This window comes from Hylobates moloch, unplaced genomic scaffold (genome assembly GCF_009828535.3).
Source record: "Hylobates moloch isolate HMO894 unplaced genomic scaffold, HMol_V3 SCAFFOLD_6, whole genome shotgun sequence".
In the NCBI taxonomy this organism is placed as follows: Eukaryota; Metazoa; Chordata; class Mammalia; order Primates; family Hylobatidae; genus Hylobates; species Hylobates moloch.
The window spans coordinates 76,376,834-76,394,356 of record NW_026652281.1 but is presented as its reverse complement, the minus strand read 5'-3'; the positions used below and the strand labels follow the sequence as shown (position 1 = coordinate 76,394,356).

Genomic DNA, 17,523 nt, shown 5'->3' with positions numbered 1-17,523 from the left:
TACATGTAAATCCAAAATTGCTAGAAAACAAGAAAGATGGCCAGGTGCCGTGGCTCATGCCTGTAATCCTGGCACTTTGGGAGGCTGAGGTGGGCGGATCACGAGGTCAGGAGTTTGAGACCAGCCTGGCCAACATGGTGAAACCCCATCTCTACTAAAAATGCAAATAATTAGCCGGGTATGGTGGCGGGCGCCTGTAATCCCAGCTACTCGGGAGGCTGAGGCAGGAGAATCACTTGAACCCAGGAGGCAGAGGTTGCAGTGAGCCGAGATCGTGCCACTGCCCTCCAGCCTGGGCGACAGAGCGAGACTCCGTCAAAAAAAAAAAAAAAAAAAGCAAGAAAAGAAAACATGAAAGAGACCTGTTAGCAGATCAGAAATTGTGAGGAAATCCTATAAGAACACATCAGGGGTCAAATCAATGGCAGAACCACGGTAGAGAAACTCAATGCTAAACACTCCTAAGGGAAGGCAGTTCTTCCCAAGGAAGCCTGCGGGAAATCCAAGATCAGAGTAAACAAATATTAAGAGCGAGAGAGGTCTCCCAGGGCAGTCATCAAGATAATTAATTAATTTTACGGGGCCCCAGCTGGGTCAGATGCCGCCCTTCTGCCTGGTAGCTCCAGGATGATCAAGCGCTGAGAATGAAGACCCCAGAGCTACTTTTTGAACAAGGGAATAAATAATTTGCCTGGGGAAGGCACTGAACTTGAAAGCTGACCTGGATTGTGAAGCAGAGCCTTTCTTAACAGGGCCTCTGAAACAATCGAGGCTGATGTGGAGGAGGAGAAGGAAAGGCTGTCACCAATGACTGCTCCAGGTCACAGCCACATGTGTAGCCCTCCAAGCTAGGACACTTCGGGTTAGCCACAGAAGCTGCAGCAGGTGAGCAGTACCCCAGATAATATTTAGCTACCAAGAAGGATACAGGGTCCCATCTCTAGAATATAAACTACCTGGTTGGGCCATACATTTACTCCTGAACTTTATGGAATTCTCATTTGGACTGATGCTTTAGCGTCTGACACCACTGCAAATTGTAGAGAAAGGAATTTGAAGATAAAAAAAAAAAAAAAACAAAACAGGCTGGGCACTGTGGCTCCAGCCTGTAATCCCAGCACTTTGGGAGGCTGAGGCGGTGGATCACGAGGTCAGGAGATCGAGACCATCCTGGCTAACATGGTGAAACCCCGTCTCTACTAAAAAGTACAAAAAAATTAGCCGGGCATGGTGGCGGGTGCCTGTAATCCCAGCTACTCAGGAGGCTGAGGCAGGAGAATGGCGTGAACCCGGGAGGCGGAGCTTGCAGTGAGCGGAGATAGTGCCACTGCATTCCCGCCTGGGCGACAGAACGAGACTCCGTCTCAAAAAAAAAAAAAAAAATACTATCTAAAAAAAGCCTGGTAAAACATATGCTTTACATAAATGTGAATGTGTATATGTAAAAAAAAATTTTAAATTTGGAGCTATGATTTCATCAGATTTCAGTGTTGTTCAAGCAGGAAAAGGCTTGAAAGTATGCTATGGCTTGAATTGCTCCAAGGAAGGCTACAGAGGCAGAATAAGTCTAGATTCTCATAGAAAGATATCTGTTATGAAATTTCAGATACATTGCAATGAGTCATGTGGGCAGCTTCTGGGGTGCTGGCAATATTTCATTTCTCAATGTAAAAATGTTTAGCTTTGTTTGCTTTATGTTCTTTTTTTCCTGTGTGTTATATTTCTGTACATATGGTATTTTATAATAAAACATTTTAAAAACAAATAAAAACCAAGAGTGACCACTAGATTTGTGATTCTGAAACCTGGCGGCACATTGGAGCAATCTGAAGAGGGTTTAAAAAATATTGGTGTCCACTGGGGAGGACAAGATGGGAGAGGGAGGAAGTGGGGCAAGAGAAAAAAACTAAATGTGTGTTATGCTTACTACCAGGGCATTCTTACTCCAAACCTCAGCATCATGCAATATACCTTTGTAACAAACCTGCACATGTAACCCCTGAATCTATAATAAAAGTTGAAAAAAAACTATTGGTGTCCAGAGTACAGTGCAGACCAAATAAATTAGAATCTCTCGGATGGGGTCAGAGATATGTATCTGAGAGCCACTGTACTGGAAGAATAAATATAAACAAATTTAACACTCTAGCTCAGGCTAGAGTGTAATGGTGCGATCTCGGCTCACTGCAACCTCCACCTCCCAGGTTCAAGCAATTCTCCTGCCTCAGCCTCCTGAGTAGCTGGGATTACAGGCACGTGCCACCATGCCCTGCTAATTTTTATATTTTTAGTAGAGACGGGGTTTCACCATGTTGGTCAGGCTGGTCTCAAACTCCTGACCTTGTGATCCACCCGCCTCAGCCTCCCAAAGTGCTGGGATTACAGGCGTGAGCTGCAGCACCCGGCCTGGCATGGGGTTTTAAAATATGCTCAATAATTGATTTCTTTCTCCATGGAATGAAGAAAATCAACTGTTAGGGAAGAGTCAATGCCTGCCAACAAAGCCTCGTGCATCACAGTTCAATTTCCTGATACCTTATCCTTAGCTCTGAATCTCCTATTATGTTGGGCCTAAAATGACGGGTTCAAGTTTTTCAAGCTACTGGCCATAATGTGTCGACACGCTACTTGAAATCATAGAGATAACATTTCTCCACCAAATAGATAATGACAAGGACGACAGGGAGCGGGTCTATGATTTCTGGTCTTTTATGGCCTTATTAGTATTATATAAAGAAATCTCATCACCTCCTTCAATTATTCACATGAGCACCTTCCCCTGGGAGAGCTGGTATGCTTTGGGGTGGAAAAGCAGTTTTAGCACACACCAACCATTTCTTCCCAAAACACTCAGAAAAGACCTCTGTTCAGTGACTGACGTTTGATTGTGATAACAATTTTTATTACTTCGTCAGCACTTAAGGTCAGGATGTATGCTGTTGAACAACTGTCCTTTGCTGAGTGCGGTGGCTCATGCCTGTAATCCCAGCACTTTGGGAGGCCAAGGCAGGAGGATCACTTGAGCCCGGAAGTTTGAGGCCAGCCTGGGCAACATAGGGAAGCTCTCATCTCTAGAAAAAATATAATAAGAAATTAGCCAGATGTGGTGATGCGTGCCTGTGGTTCCAGCTACTTGGAAGGCTGAGGTGGGAGGATCACTTGGGTCTGGGAGTTCAAGGCTGCAGTGAGCCATGATCGCACCACTGCATTCCAGCCCGGGCACTCAGATGCAACTATTTTTGAGTAGTCAAGGAAGGTAGACGACAAAAATGGCCCTCCTTCTTCAGCCCTCCTTGTATTCATGCCCTCTGCTGTATAATGCTGTAGCACCTCCCACTTTTGCTCTGAGATGGCCACGTGTCCTGCTGTGACCCAATGGGATGTCAGCAAATGTGACGTGAGCAGAGATTTGGAATCCACACGCACATTTGGGCTTGTGTGCTCTTGCTCCTCTGTCTGTGTGGTAAGAAACGTGTACGCGAGCCTGCTGGGGGATGTGACCCATGGAACGGAGTGGACTTACCCCGAGTTGTCCCAGCTAGCCAACAGCCAGCTGATGCCCAGACAGGTGAAAGAACCCAGCCAAGAGCAGCAGAGCCGCGTATGTGACCTACGGCCAGCACTGGCTTCATCACTACATGACCTTTGCAGTTGCATAGAGCCCAGTGCTAAGAAAAGAACCATTTGCTTTAATGCTAATGCTGTTGCCATCCTCTTGAAATTCTTTTTTTTATTTTTTATTTTTTTTTTGAGACAGGCTCTTGCTCCTTTACCCATGCTGGAGTGCAGTGGTGCGATCATAGCTCACTGCAGCCTCCAACTCCTGGGCTCAACCAATCCTCCCACCTTACCCTCCTGATAGCTGGGACTACAGGTACACGCCACCATGCTCTGCTGATTTTATTTTATTTTAATTTTTTTAGAGACAAGGTCTCACTATATTGCCCGGGCTGATCTTGAACTCCTGGACTCAAGCACCCACCTCAGCCTCCCAAAGTGCTAGGATTACAGGTGTGTGCCACCATGTCCAGCCTTGAAATTCTTCATAATTTTTAAATAAAGGACCCTGTGTTTTCATTTTGTACTGGGCTCCACAAATTATGTAGTGGGCCCTGCCCACATGTGAGCACTGACACCTGAGTGAGCCCAGCTGATACATGAAGAATGACCCAGCCTGGTCTGCAGACTCATGAGACAAATTCTTATCATGAGGTCAGGAGATCGAGACCATCCTGGCTAACATGGTGAAACCCTGTCTCCACTAAAAATACAAAAAATTCTCCGGACGTGGTGGCGGGTGCCTGTAGTCCCAGCTACTCAGGAGGCTGAGGCAGGAGAATGTCGTGAGACTGGGAGGCGGAGCTTGCAGTGAGTTGAGATCGCACCATGGCACTCTAGCCTGAGTGACAGAGCGAGACTCCCTCTCAAAAAAATAAATAAAATAAATAAATAAATAAATTCTTATCACTTAACTGACTGGCTTGGATGGTTGCTTTGCATGATTGTAGCAGTAGATACTGATGCACCAAATTTTCTTGGCTATACACACAGTGGTTCCTCTGTTAGCAATGTCAAATACACTTCCAAACTGCATCAGCTTACAAAACAACATTAGGTGAAACATCAAATTGCTTTTGTATTTTGCTTTTCAGTGATAACTGGAACTCGAAATGATCAAGTGTGTCTTTCTCATTCACCTATGTACTGCACAGATAAAAAGAGCTGGTTCTTACCTTTTCCACCAGTAGTTTCACTCAACTGTAAAATATCATATTGGCTGGCATCGTGATAATAATGGTAGTTCCACCATATAATAGAACTATTATTGCCATTTGTGCTATGTCACATACAACCTCGTCACCAGGTTTGCTTCTGGCTCTGGCTAGTTTTGCTTTCTCTCCTAGCGTTCTGTTTGTCCTAAACTTGGGGTTGATTTTGGAGGCATGTTGAAAACAGTATGGCTTGCATCTGCTTTTGCTGTTTTGTCCTCTTTGCAATTATTATTATTATTTTTTCTTTTTTGAGATGCAGTCTCTGTCACCCAGGCTGGAGTGCAGTAGTGCGATCTCAGCTCACTGCAATCTCTGCCTCCTGAGTTCCAGCAATTCTTCTGCCTCAGCCTCCCAGGGATTACAGGCATGCACCACCACACCCTGCTAATTTTTGTGTTTTTACCAGAAACAGGGTTTCACCATGTTGGCCAGGCTGGTCTCGAACTCCTGACCTCAGGTGATCCACCTGCCTCGGCCTCCCAAAGTGCCAGGATTACAGGCATGAGCCACAGCACCTGGCCTTCTTTGCATTTAGAAAGAAAATTAATCAATTGGATGCTGGAAAATATTCTATCTTTTTTTTTATTTTTTCTTAGAGATAGAGTCTTGCCATGTTGGTCTTGAGTTCCTAGGCTGTAGAGATCCTCCCACCTTGGCCTCTCAAAGTGTTGGGATTATAGACATGAGCCACCATGGCTGGCCACTAAAAAATATTCTTTTGTACTTGGTTCAGGAAAAAACACTGGTTGGCCAGACAGGTTATTCTATTTTGGAAGCGATGTGAAATGTCCTATAGCATCAGGAAGCTATCTGATAAAGTTTTCTAATATAATATACATTGGAGACACTAGGAAGATAAATCCCTTGTTCAATAAAAATCCAATTTTCAGATACTCATAGCCTTGCTTTCCATTCACACTTTCTCTTTCAGCTGCTGGGGTGAAATCATCATATTCACAGATGCTCTGTCCCGGCAGATCCTGAAGTCCTGTTCGCTAATTATGCTTCCGAGTTGCAGTGTTTGTACTACTATTTTTATTATTGCTTTTATACTCTGATGAAACACTTTTTAGTCATTAAGCTATTTTTGTTAATCAGAGCCATAACATAATAGTAACAGGAAAAAATGCACACGTTACACATATAAACAATAATATACCAATGATCTAGCTAAGAAAGGTTGGCCGGGCACGGTGGCTCACATCTGTAATCCCAGCACTTTGGGAGGCCAAGGTGGGTGGATCATCTGAGGTCAGGAGTTCGAGACCAGCTTGGACAACATGATGAAACCCCACCTATACTAAAAATACAAAAATTAGTTGGGTGTGGTGCCACACGCCTGTAATTCCAGCCACTTGGGAGGCTGAGGCACAAGAACCGCTTGAACCTGGGAGGTGGAGGTTGCAGTGAGCCAAGATCATGCCATTGCCCTCCAGCCTGGGCGACAGAGAGAGACTGTCTAAAAAAAAAAAAAAAAAATTACCATATTCTAGTAACTGAATTTTAACTATACCTTGTTAAGAATGTGACCTATTTGAACTATCTGCACCCTTGAACCATTATTGAGACCATAACAGTATTTGGTAATTTTTCGTCTATTTCAAATTCGTGAAATGCTTAAGCACATGTTTTTTTAAAATTATTTGTATAGAAACAGAAACTGCTAAACAACTTGAATACTGTTTTTCTTTCTTTCTTTGAGTTGGAGTTTCATTCTTTTTTTTTTTTTTTTTGAGACAACATCTTGCTCTGTCACCCAGGCTGGAGTGCAATGGCGTGATCTCGGCTCACTGCAACCTCCACCTCCTGGGTTCAAGCAATTCTCCTGCCTCAGCCTCCCAAGTAGCTGGGACTACAGGCACCCGCCACCAGGCCCAGCTAATTTTTATATTTTTAATAGAGACAGGGTTTCACCATGTTGGCCAGGATGGTCTCCATCTCTTGACATCGTGATCCACCCGCCGCCTCGGCCTCCCAAAGTGCTGGGATTACAGGCGTGAGCCACCACGCCTGGCCGGAGTTTCGCTCTTTTTGCCCAGGCTGGAATGCAATGGCACGATCTCGGCTCACTGCAACCTCCGCCTCCCCGGTTCAAGTGATTCTCCTGTCTCAGCCTCTCGAGTAGCTGGGATTACAGGGGCATGCCACCATGCCCAGCTAATTTTTGTATTTTTAGTAGAGACAAGGTTTCATTATATTGGTCAAGAAGGTCTCGAACTCCTGATCTCAGGTAATCTGCCCGCCTCGGCCTCCCAAAGTGCTGGGATTACAGGCATAAGCCGCTGCACCTGGCCTGAGCCACCACACCCAGCCTGAGCCACTTAGGAACAAACATTGCATTTTAGAAACAGTGACCCAAGAGATAAAACCTGAACTCTTTGACTTGGTATATAAGGCATTCCATAATCTAGTTCCTTGACTAGCATTATAACAACACTACCAACAATACCACCTCCCTTTACTGAGACCTTCCCTTGTGATCAGGTAGCATTGCAAACAGATACTCTTCTTTCAAACGCACAATAACCCCAACAGGTGGGTACAATGATTGTTATTATGAGTTTATAGATAGGGAAATTGAGGCTTGCAGAAGTACTTGCTCAAGGCCACGAAGCTAGTACGATAATTCAAGGCCAAGCAGGGATCTGATGATCCTAAGCTCATATAGTTCTTTTTTTGTTTTTTTTTTTGAAACCAGGTCTTGCTTTCTGTCTCCTAGGCTGGAGTGCAGTGGTGCGATCATAGCTCAGTGTAGCCTCAAATTCCCGGGCTCAAGTGATCCTCCCACCTCAACCTCCCAAGAAGCTGGTACTACAGGTATGCACCATCACATCTGGCTAAGTTTTTAATTTTTTGTACAGACAGGGTCTTGCTTTGTTGCCCAGGCTGGTCTCGAACTCCTAGGCTCAAGTGATCCGCCCACCTTGGCCTTCCAAAGTGCTGAGATTACAGGCGTGAGCCACCACACCTGGCCTATTGTCTAATTCTGAATGTCCATACCATGTTTCCTGCCCAGCTTCTCTGATATCTGCTCCTGCGCTGTCTCACACACAGCCCCTGTACAACAGACCTTTCCTCTTGTACCCGTGGCTGTGTTGTTCCCCGTGTCAGGGACATTCTCTGACGTTCCTCTCCTTATCATCCTGATGAACTTTCACTCACCCTTCATCTTCCAGTGCAAGAGTATTTTCTGTGAAGTCTTTCCTTCCACCCACATCCCAGGATTTTTACCTTGTCTGTAATATAGCTAAAATTTTATTTCTTTCCATTCTCCAGACAAAAATGTGAACATGTCTAGAGTGACAGCTGAGTTATTAAGAATTACACTATGACAGAACATAATTTACTACATTGTATCTGATTGTTCCCTGCTCTATCATTAGTTGACTCTACTTATTGACTTATGCCTCAATGAACAGGCAATTTCTTGCCTTCAAATATTATTCTCAGGCAGTGGGGGAACAGAATTAATTCTTATTGCATCTATAATAGCAGCTACTTAAATTCATGACACAAAGAGAATACATTCTCTATTTTCCCTTCTCCAATTTAGTCTCTGAGAGTGAGACCTACAATAATAGGTGAAGTTTCTAAATTCACTAACTCCAAGCTATGGTGCGGATATTGTCTATGGATACTCAGAAAACAGCCCAATCAAGGCAGCAAGAATGTATCTTTAGTTCTCATGGCAATTAAGAAAACTATAAATGAATCTGTTACATTCTCTTTGAAGAAAAAGTACAGAGTAGTGGCTTAGAGCAATGGTTTTAAAATTCTTTCGAAAATTCACTTCATTGGTATGCATTTTAAGCCTGTATCTCTGCAAATGTGTGTATTTATTTATTATGTATAGCTTTTATATACGAACTACTGTACTATTCAGTATATTACAAAAACATTGGCCAGGAACTGTAGCTCACACCTGTAATCCTAGCACTTCGGGAGGCCAAGGTGGGTGGATCGCTTGAGGCCAGGAGTTTGAGACCAGCCTGGCTAACATGATGAAACCCCATCTCTACTTTAAAAAAAAAAAAAAAAGCCAGATGTGGTGGCATGTGCCTGTGGTTCCAGCTACTCAAGGAGGCTGAGGTGGGAGGCTTGCTGCAGTGAGCCATGGTTGTACCACTGTACTCCAGCCTGGATGCCAGAGTGAGACCTTGTCTCAAAAAAAAAAATCATGAAATGGAAAGTAAAAGGAATGATGTAAGGAATACATATAAATAGAGGTCCCATTGTTTTCCTTCTTCACCCTAATAGATCATCTTGTGTACTTGCTGGGTGATATAATCACACTGCTGTTGTCTACAGATCATTCACTAGGCAGGTTAACTACTTGGAGCCTCAGTTGTTTCACCAGTAAAATGGGAATCATAATTATATTTACACCATAAAGCTATGGGGATTAAAGTCATTCCACATTTATTTGACAAATAGTTGCTGAGGGCCTACCAGGAGTAGGGTACTGTTTAGAAAATAGGATATACCACTAGGCAAAATACCTAGCTCAGTGGCTGGCACATGCAAAGTGTTCAATTGATGCTTTCTGTAATTACTCCTAACAGAACGCAGCTCAGTCACAGCCTTGAAAAAAGCATAGGCTGGGTGCAGTGACTCACGCCAGTAACTCCAGCACTTTAGGAAGCTGATGCGGGCAGATCACTTGAGGCTGGGAGTTCAAGACCAGTCTGGGCAACATGGCGAAACCCCATCTCTACCAAAACAAACAAATAAACAAATAAAAAAACACAAAAATTAGCCGGGTGTGGTGCCGCATGCCTGTAATTCCAGCTACTAAGATGGCTGAGGCACGAGAATTGCTTGGACCTGGGAGGCAGAGGTTATGAGCTGAGATCGTGTCACTGCATTCCAGCCTAGGCAACACAGTGAGACTCTGTCTCAGAATAAATAAATAAAATAAAATAAAATAAAATAAAATAATTCAAATTGAATGGCATAGATAAAATCAAATGTCTTCTACACATCTCCAGAACTGTGCAGGGGATAAGATGCCCTTCTCATCCATGGATATGAACTGTTTCATTCTCAGCAGGCGTAGCTGAAGAATGGAGGAGAGATAACATAGCCTGGCTCAACCACTTACAAGGCACGACTCTGGGTGAGTTATTTAGTCGCTCCATGCCTCAGTTTCCTTATCTCTGCAATGGGTATAATATCAATACCTACCTCCTGGGGTTGTTATGAGGATTACATGAGCTTTTAGTAATAACATACTTGACACAGGGTAAGTGCTATATAAGTTTGTTGTATAAATAATACAATTAATAAAAGAAGCATATTTCTCCATATTTGATCCTAGCCAAAAGGCCAAGAAGCAATAAAAGAAGCATAATTCTTAATCACACAATCACACTAGGCATTAGGATTATTAAATTATCTTGGCCAGGGGTGGTGGCTCATGCCTGTAACCCCAGCGCTTTGGGAGGCTGAGGTGGGAGAATTGCCCAGGAGTTCAAGACCAGCCTGGGCAACGTAGTGAGACCCAGTCTTTACAAAAAATATTTAAAAAATTAGCCAAGTGTGGTGACATACACCTGTAGTCTCAGCTACTCAGGAGGCTGATGTGGGAGGATCACCTGAGCCAAGGAGTGGGAGGCTGCAGTGAGCTATGATTGCACCACTGCACTCCAGCCTGGGCGACAGAGTGGGACTCCATCCCCACCACCTGCCAAAAAAAAAAAAAAAAAAAAAAGATGCTCAAAAAAACTAATAGATAAATCTACAATTACAGTTAAAGATTTTGGCACATTTCTCTCTCTTACTGAGAAAACAAGCACACACACAAAAGGTCAAGAAGGTTACAGAAGACTTGCACAATATGATTAACAAGTTTGGCCTAACGTATAAAACTTTATACCCAACAATTGCAGAATACACATTTATTTTTTTGAGGCAGAGTCTTGCTCTGTGGCCCAGGCTGGAGTGCAATGGCGTGATCTCGGCTCACTGCAACTTCTGCCGCCAGGGTTCAAGCGGTTCTCCTGCCTCAGGCTACTGAGTAGCGTGCACTACCATGTCCAGCTAATCTTTTGCATTTTTAGTAGAGACGGGGTTTCACCATGTTGGCCAGGCTGGTCTCGAACTCCTGACCTCAGGTGATCCACCTGCCTCTCAGCCTCCCAAAGTGCTGAGATTACAGGCGTGAACCACCGCATCTGGCCATACACATTATTTTCAAGTGCATATGGAAACTTTGCCCACACTGACCATATGCTGGGTCAAAAAGAGTATCTTAACAAATATCAAAGAATAAAACCATATAGAGTATATTTTCTGACTGTTGTCAAGATAGAAATAACAGACTCTCATATTTTGCGTGGCTTCTGTGTTTATGAACATTAATAAATTCGTATGCCTTTTTCTCCTAAAAAATTAATAAGCAAAAGAGAACTACCTTCCCTTATGTATTTAGGAGTTAAGCAACACTTTTTAAACAATCTTCTTTTCTTCTTCTTCTTCCTTTTTTTTTTTTTTTTTTTTGAGACAGAGTCTCGCTGTGTCTCCCAGGCTGGAGTGCAGTGGCGCAATCTCAGCTCACTGCAACCTCTGCCTCCTGGGTTCAAGTGATTCTTGTGCCTCAGCCTCCTGAGTAGCTGGGATTACAGGTGTCCACCACCATGCCTGGCTAATTTTTGTATTTTTAGTAGAGACAGGTTTCACCATGTTGGCCAGGCTCATCTAGAACTCCTGGGCTCAGGTGATCCTCCCATCTCAGTCTCCTGAGTAGCTGGGACTACAGGCATGTGCCACTATGCCTGGCTAATTAAAAAGTAAATTTAGAGATGGGGTCTTGCTATGTTGCCCAGGCTTGTTTCTAATTTCTGGCCTTAAGTAATCCTCCTGTCTCGGCCTCCTAAAGTGCTGGGATTACATTTGTGCTACCATACCTGGCTAATTAAATAAAAAAAATTAGAACGTGTAGGGGTATGTGTGGGGGGGTGGGGGTGGGAGGGTGAGTTACTTTTTATGTTGCCCAGGCTTGTCTCATACTCCTGGCCTCAAGGGATCCTCTTACCTCAGCCTCCTGAGTAGCTGGGATTACAGGCATGAGCCAGTACACCCAGCTACGACTTGAAACACATGCTCTGTGTTCTCAGTGAGCACTCTGCTCTGCCCGGCAACCCTCTGCTCACTTTAGAATGTTCATTTCCCCTCTCCCAGATGATGATTTTATTCAGCGTCTCAGCAACTTTCGACCCAGTTGGTCACTTTCTCCTTCCTGAAATATTCTGCCCTCTTGGCTTCATGAGCCCACACTCCGATTTCCCTCCTCTTTCCATCTCCTGCATGGATGCCTCCATTATCTGATTTCTAAATGGTGGGCAGCCTGGAGTTCAAGTCTCACTTCCCTTTGATTTCTCTCTTTACACTCTCTAAGTGATCTCAGCTGGTCTCCAAATTTACATATCAAGTCTAAGCCTCTTTGAGCATATCCCACTGTCTAGGGTATATCTTTCTGGATGTCTCACGGGATCTCAAGTCTACTGGGCTCAGCATGGAATAGTTGACATCTTCCCGCCCTCTCCCCCAACAACATACTCTTCTCCTCTCCTAGTCTTTCTTTCCATCTTAGTACATGGCATTACCAACCTGTGAGCCTTCTCTAATATGTGCCTTTCCTTCAACTACTCTATGTGATCCAGCAGCAAGACTAGTTATTTTTACCTCTTACATATTATTCTCATGTGTCCACTCCCTTTCCATCTCCCCTGCAATTACTTTATTTTAAAAATTATTTACTTATTTTTTTGAGACAGAGTCTCACTCTGTCACCCAGGCTGGAGTGCAGTGGGGAGATCTCAGCTCACAGCAACCTCCACCTCCCAGGTTCAAGTAATTCTCTCGCCTCAGCCTCCTGAGTAGCTGAGAGGTGCCCGTCACCATGCCTGGCTAATTTTTTTTTTTTTTTTTTTGAGACGGATTCTTGCTCTGTCGCCCAGGCTGGAGTGCAGTGGCGCTATCTCGGCTCACTGCAAGATCCGCCTCCTGGGTTCACGACATTCTCCTGCCTCAGCCTCCCGAGTAGCTGGGACTCCAGGCGCCCGCCACCACGCCCGGCTAATTTTTTGTATTTTTAGTAGAGACGGGGTTTCACCGTGTTAGCCAGGCTGGTCGCGAACTCCTGACCTCAGTTGATCCGCCTGCCTCGTTCTCCCAAAGTGCTGGGATTACAGGCATGAGCGACCCTGCCAGTCCACCGCAATTACTTTAAATTAAATTGCCTTCCTTCTGTTTCCCAAATAAGCCCCAGGGCCTTTGCATGTGCTCTTGCCTTGTCTAGAACACTGAAGGCATTGAGTTCCATATGGCCCAAATTTCCTTGCAGGGAACAATCTCAAAAGACTCCAAGTCATTCCCAAAAAAATCCCGTGAGAAGAGATCTTATTTCACCACACCCACCTTGTAATCCATATCCAAAACAGACCCATGCTTGTTCCAAGCAGAAAACAAAGTCTGATAGATGATAGTTCTGAGGGTATCTCTAATCACAAAATTGGCCTCAAATTTCTTCTTGGCTTTCAGTTTCTCCCAATATTAGAGGGAGACCGTGTCCAGCTTATTAGCCTTTTGAATTCATGTAGTAGTCTGAGAAAAAGAGACACAATATTTTGTACCTCCACCCAACAAGTGGTATCTTTTTCCATCCTCTAACTCTGGGCTTGACTACGTAACTTGTCTAGGCCCATGGGGCCTTGCAAACACAATGCAAGCAAATGCTTGAACAATGCTTGTGTACTGGGTCTTCCCTTCTCTTGCTGCGTTTGGAACCCAGCTGTCATATGAAAAAGACTGCGCTAGCCCTCTAGCTAGGTAGACACGTGGCCTGGTCAATTTCAATTGCCCCTGCCAATCAGCAGACAACTGAGTGAGATCATCCACGAACAACCAACTCTCAACCAACCTGCCAACAGACTATCTATACGAGTGAACCCAGGCCAGGACAGCAGCGGTGCCCAGATGATCCCAGCTGCCACTTCCAACTCACAGAGTTATGAGCTATAAGTGATGGTTGTTTGAAGCCACTAAGCTTTGAGGTGGTCTGTAATGCAAGAAAAACTGATATACCTCTTGTGTTCGTTTTTTCATGTTGCAAATCCAAGTATGCTCCTTCCCTACTTAAAATGTTTTAATAGGCTGGGCACAGTAGTTCATGCCTGTAGTCTCAGCACTTTGGGAAGCCGAGGCAGGCGGATCACCTGAGGTCAGGATTTTGAGACTAGCCTGACCAACATGGCGAAACCACGTTTCTACTAAAAATACAAAAAAGAAAATTAGCTGGGCATGGTGGCAGACACTTGCAATCCCAGCTACTCAGGAGGCTGAGGCGGTAGAATTGCTTGAACCTGGGAGGCGGAGGTTGCAGTGAGCCGAGATCGAACCACTGCACTCCAGCCTAGGCGACAGAGCAAGACTCTGTCTCTAAATAAATAAGTAAATACAATACAATACAATACAATACAATACAATACAATACAATACAATACAATACAATACAATACAATACAATACAATACAATACAATACAATGATTTAATAGTTGCTCATTGATCCCAGGATGAAACCCAAGTCATTAGCCAGGGCTTTGGAGCTCCACATAATCTGGATAGCCTCATCTAACAGTCTGAAATATGCCATGTGTTTGGTCCACCAGCATTCTTGAGCCCTTGCCCTCCCCAAGACCTTCACACACGCCACCTGGTTGACCCTTACTCCTCTCTCACACCCCAACTTAAAAATTGCATCATCAGAGAGGCCTTTTTTGACCAACTCTGTCCCCACTTTTATGCCTCTGCAACTGAAGTATGTCTCTAGTTACATATTCCTTTTTTTTTTTTTTTTTTGAGACAGAGTCTCACTCTGTCACCCAGGTTAGAGCACAATGGTGCGATCTCGGCTCACTGCAAACTCTGCCTCCTTCCTGGGTCCAAGCAATTCTCCTGCGTCAGTCTCTGGAGTAGCTGGGACTACAGGTGTAAACTACCACTCCCGGCCTTCAGTTATATATTCTTATCATATCTTATTACTTTCCTTCTTAGCAAATGCCCCACTTTGAAACAATATATCATCTTGTATGATGATTTAATAGCTGCTTTCCTCACTGGACTATAAACCCTATGAGAATAGAGTGTCTCTGTTTTGTTCACAAATGTAGCCCCAAACTTGCACAAACTGTCACATGGCAACTGTTGGACAGCTGGTTTTTTCTCTTTGAGACAGGGTCTCACTCTGTCACCCAGGCTGAGTGCAGTGGCACAATCATGGCTCACTGCAGCCTTGACCTCCTGGGCTCAAGCTATCCTCCTTCTGAGTAGCTGGGACTACAAGTGCATGCCACCACACCTAGCTAATTTTTTTTTTGTATTTTTTGTAGAGATGAGGTTTTGCCATGTTGCCCAGGCTGGTCTGGAACTTCTGGGTTCAAGCAATCCAGCCGCCTAGGCCCCGCAAAGTGCTGGGATTACAGATATGAGCCACTGCGCCCAGCCTGGATAGCTTTCTTTCAAAGCTGCCTGGTGGTTAACTGTGTGGGCACTGGAGAAAACTGCTTGGGCTTAAATCCTAGCTCTATCACTTATTAGCTGAGTGCCCTTAAGCAAGTGACCTAATGAGCTGCTCCTTGCCTCAGTTTCTCCATCTTGGAAATGGGGATAGAAATAGCACCCTCTCATCGAGTCACTCGGTGGATTCTGCTCTGTCGTTGTTAAAAGTTTCTTGCTGAACAGATGTTGGTATAGCTCAGATGACAGTGAACCAAAAGCTTTTGACACAGCCACCATCTCCTTTCTCTGGGGCTACGGATACTGCCATGATTTAATTTAATTTTACTTTATTTTATTTCATTTTATTTTATTGAGATGGAGTCTCGCTCTGTTGCCCAGGCTGGAGTTAAGTGGTGTGATCTCGGCTCACTGCAACCTCTGCCTCCTGGGCTCAAGCGATTATCGTGCCTCAGCCTCCCAAGTAGCTGGGATTACAGATGGGCGCCACGATGCTTGGCTAATGTTTGTATTTTTAGTAGAGATGGGGTTTTTTCTATGTTGGCCAGGCTGGTCTCGAACTCCTGACCTCAGGTGATCTGCCTGCCTCAGCCTCCCAAAGTGCTGGGATTACAGGTGTGAGCCACTGTGTCCAGCCACTGCCATGATTTCACAATTCACATTTGGCTTCCCCATGGTTCAACTAGTAAATGTAATACATCTGCAAGACTTGTTATTTCTATCCCTTAAACATCATTCTAATCTGTCCTCTCCCTGTCCATCTCCACTGCAATTACGTTAAACTAATTCGCTCACACGCTGCCTCATTCTGCAAAGGTGTGGCCTCAAACTCGGAGCCAGCTCTATGAGATGCCTCTCGATGCCCAAGTGCATCCAGCACTAGATTTTTTGCTCCTGCTCTGAGCCCTGGTTTCTCTCACAGAGAGTCAGACGTTTGGGGTCCGAGTGCCTTGTCTCCTGACTTCTGTAACTGTGCCTCCTATCACTTGATCATTCCCTTGCTGAGCTGGGGTGTGGAGCCAAGAAACCACCTCCCAGGAAACAGTTCTGATGGCCCCAAGCAATGTATCCATCTCCTTTAACACATACGTGCACGCACGTACACACAACAGGAACTGGGCAGTCTACACTGTCTTAGTGAAAAAAATTTTTTTAGAAGGTACATTTCCAATTACCAAGTCCTTAGAAGCTGTTCTTTCAGATTCTGGCCAGAAAGGACAAAAATCTAGGTATCCAAAAAAATAATTTTAAAAAGCGAGGTTAGAGGATGAGAGGAACTCCTAAGAAAATCAGTGGGAGACAGAAAGGTATGTGAATAAAAAAGAAAATCCAGCCGGACTCAGGAGTTGACGCCTGTAATCCCAGCTCTTTCGGAGGCCAAGGTGGGGAGACCACTGGAGGTCAGGAGTTCGAAACCAACCTGGCCAACATGGTGAAACCCCATCTCTACTAAAAATACAAAAAAATTAGACGGGTGTGGTGGTGGGCGCCTCTAATACCAGCTACTCAGAGGCTGAGACAGGAGAATCACTTGAACCCGGGAGGCAGAGGTTGCAGTGAGCTGAGATTGCGCCACTGCACTCCAGCCTGGGCGACGGAGAGAGATTCTGTCATTCATAAATAAATAAATAAATAAATAAATAAATAAATAAATAAATAAATAAATAAATAAATCTGAGGGCAGAGGGTGGAGAGGGGGAAGGTGAGAGGTGAGGGAGGTTAGGAGGAGTAAGCTAGAGAGAGGAGAGGCTGGGAATAAGATGGGCTGGGAAGGGAGAGGGAGGACAGCGAAGGAGAAGCTCATTCCACCCCAGCAGAGCCAGCGCAGCGCTGCTCCACTGCTCCCTAGGAAGGCTGCGTCTGTTTGGCAGGGCCCGAGAGCCGCAGCTCCCCAGAGCCGGCAGGCACTTCCCTTCCAACGTGCCCAGCGAGGGTGCCCTGCGCATGCTAATGAGGCAGTTGAGGACAGCTTCACAGATAATTGCTGAAAGTGTGCAGTAACTTACCAGGCTGGGAGTCAGTGGGCTGCAAAATGATGGGGCACCGCTCCTGGGGGCCCCCAGCAGAGGGGCCTGGTCTCCAGGTACCCGGCGCTCACAGGTTAGTGGCTGCAAGACGACGGGTTTTTCATTCAGTCAGGCACCGAACCCAGCGATGGGGAGAGCCAGACCAAAGGCAAAGGAGAGGAGGGGAACCTGCTTGTGTTTTTGTATTTAAATTGTTTTTGAACCCAC

General features: G+C 44.9%; 1 protein-coding gene across 5 annotated transcripts in view; it reads right to left on the bottom strand.

The window, feature by feature from the left end:
* TNRC6A (trinucleotide repeat containing adaptor 6A) overlaps nucleotides 1–17,523 on the bottom strand; it is a 213,661-nt gene extending 196,138 nt beyond the window's left edge. For 3 of the 5 annotated variants that reach the window (XM_058440833.1, XM_058440835.1, XM_058440834.1), the window contains exon 1: nucleotides 17,296–17,523. The gene's annotated coding sequence lies outside the window, so the exon portion shown is untranslated. The remainder of the gene's footprint in view (nucleotides 1–17,295) is intronic. The other 2 variants (XM_058440836.1, XM_058440837.1) reach the window with 1 other exon arrangement.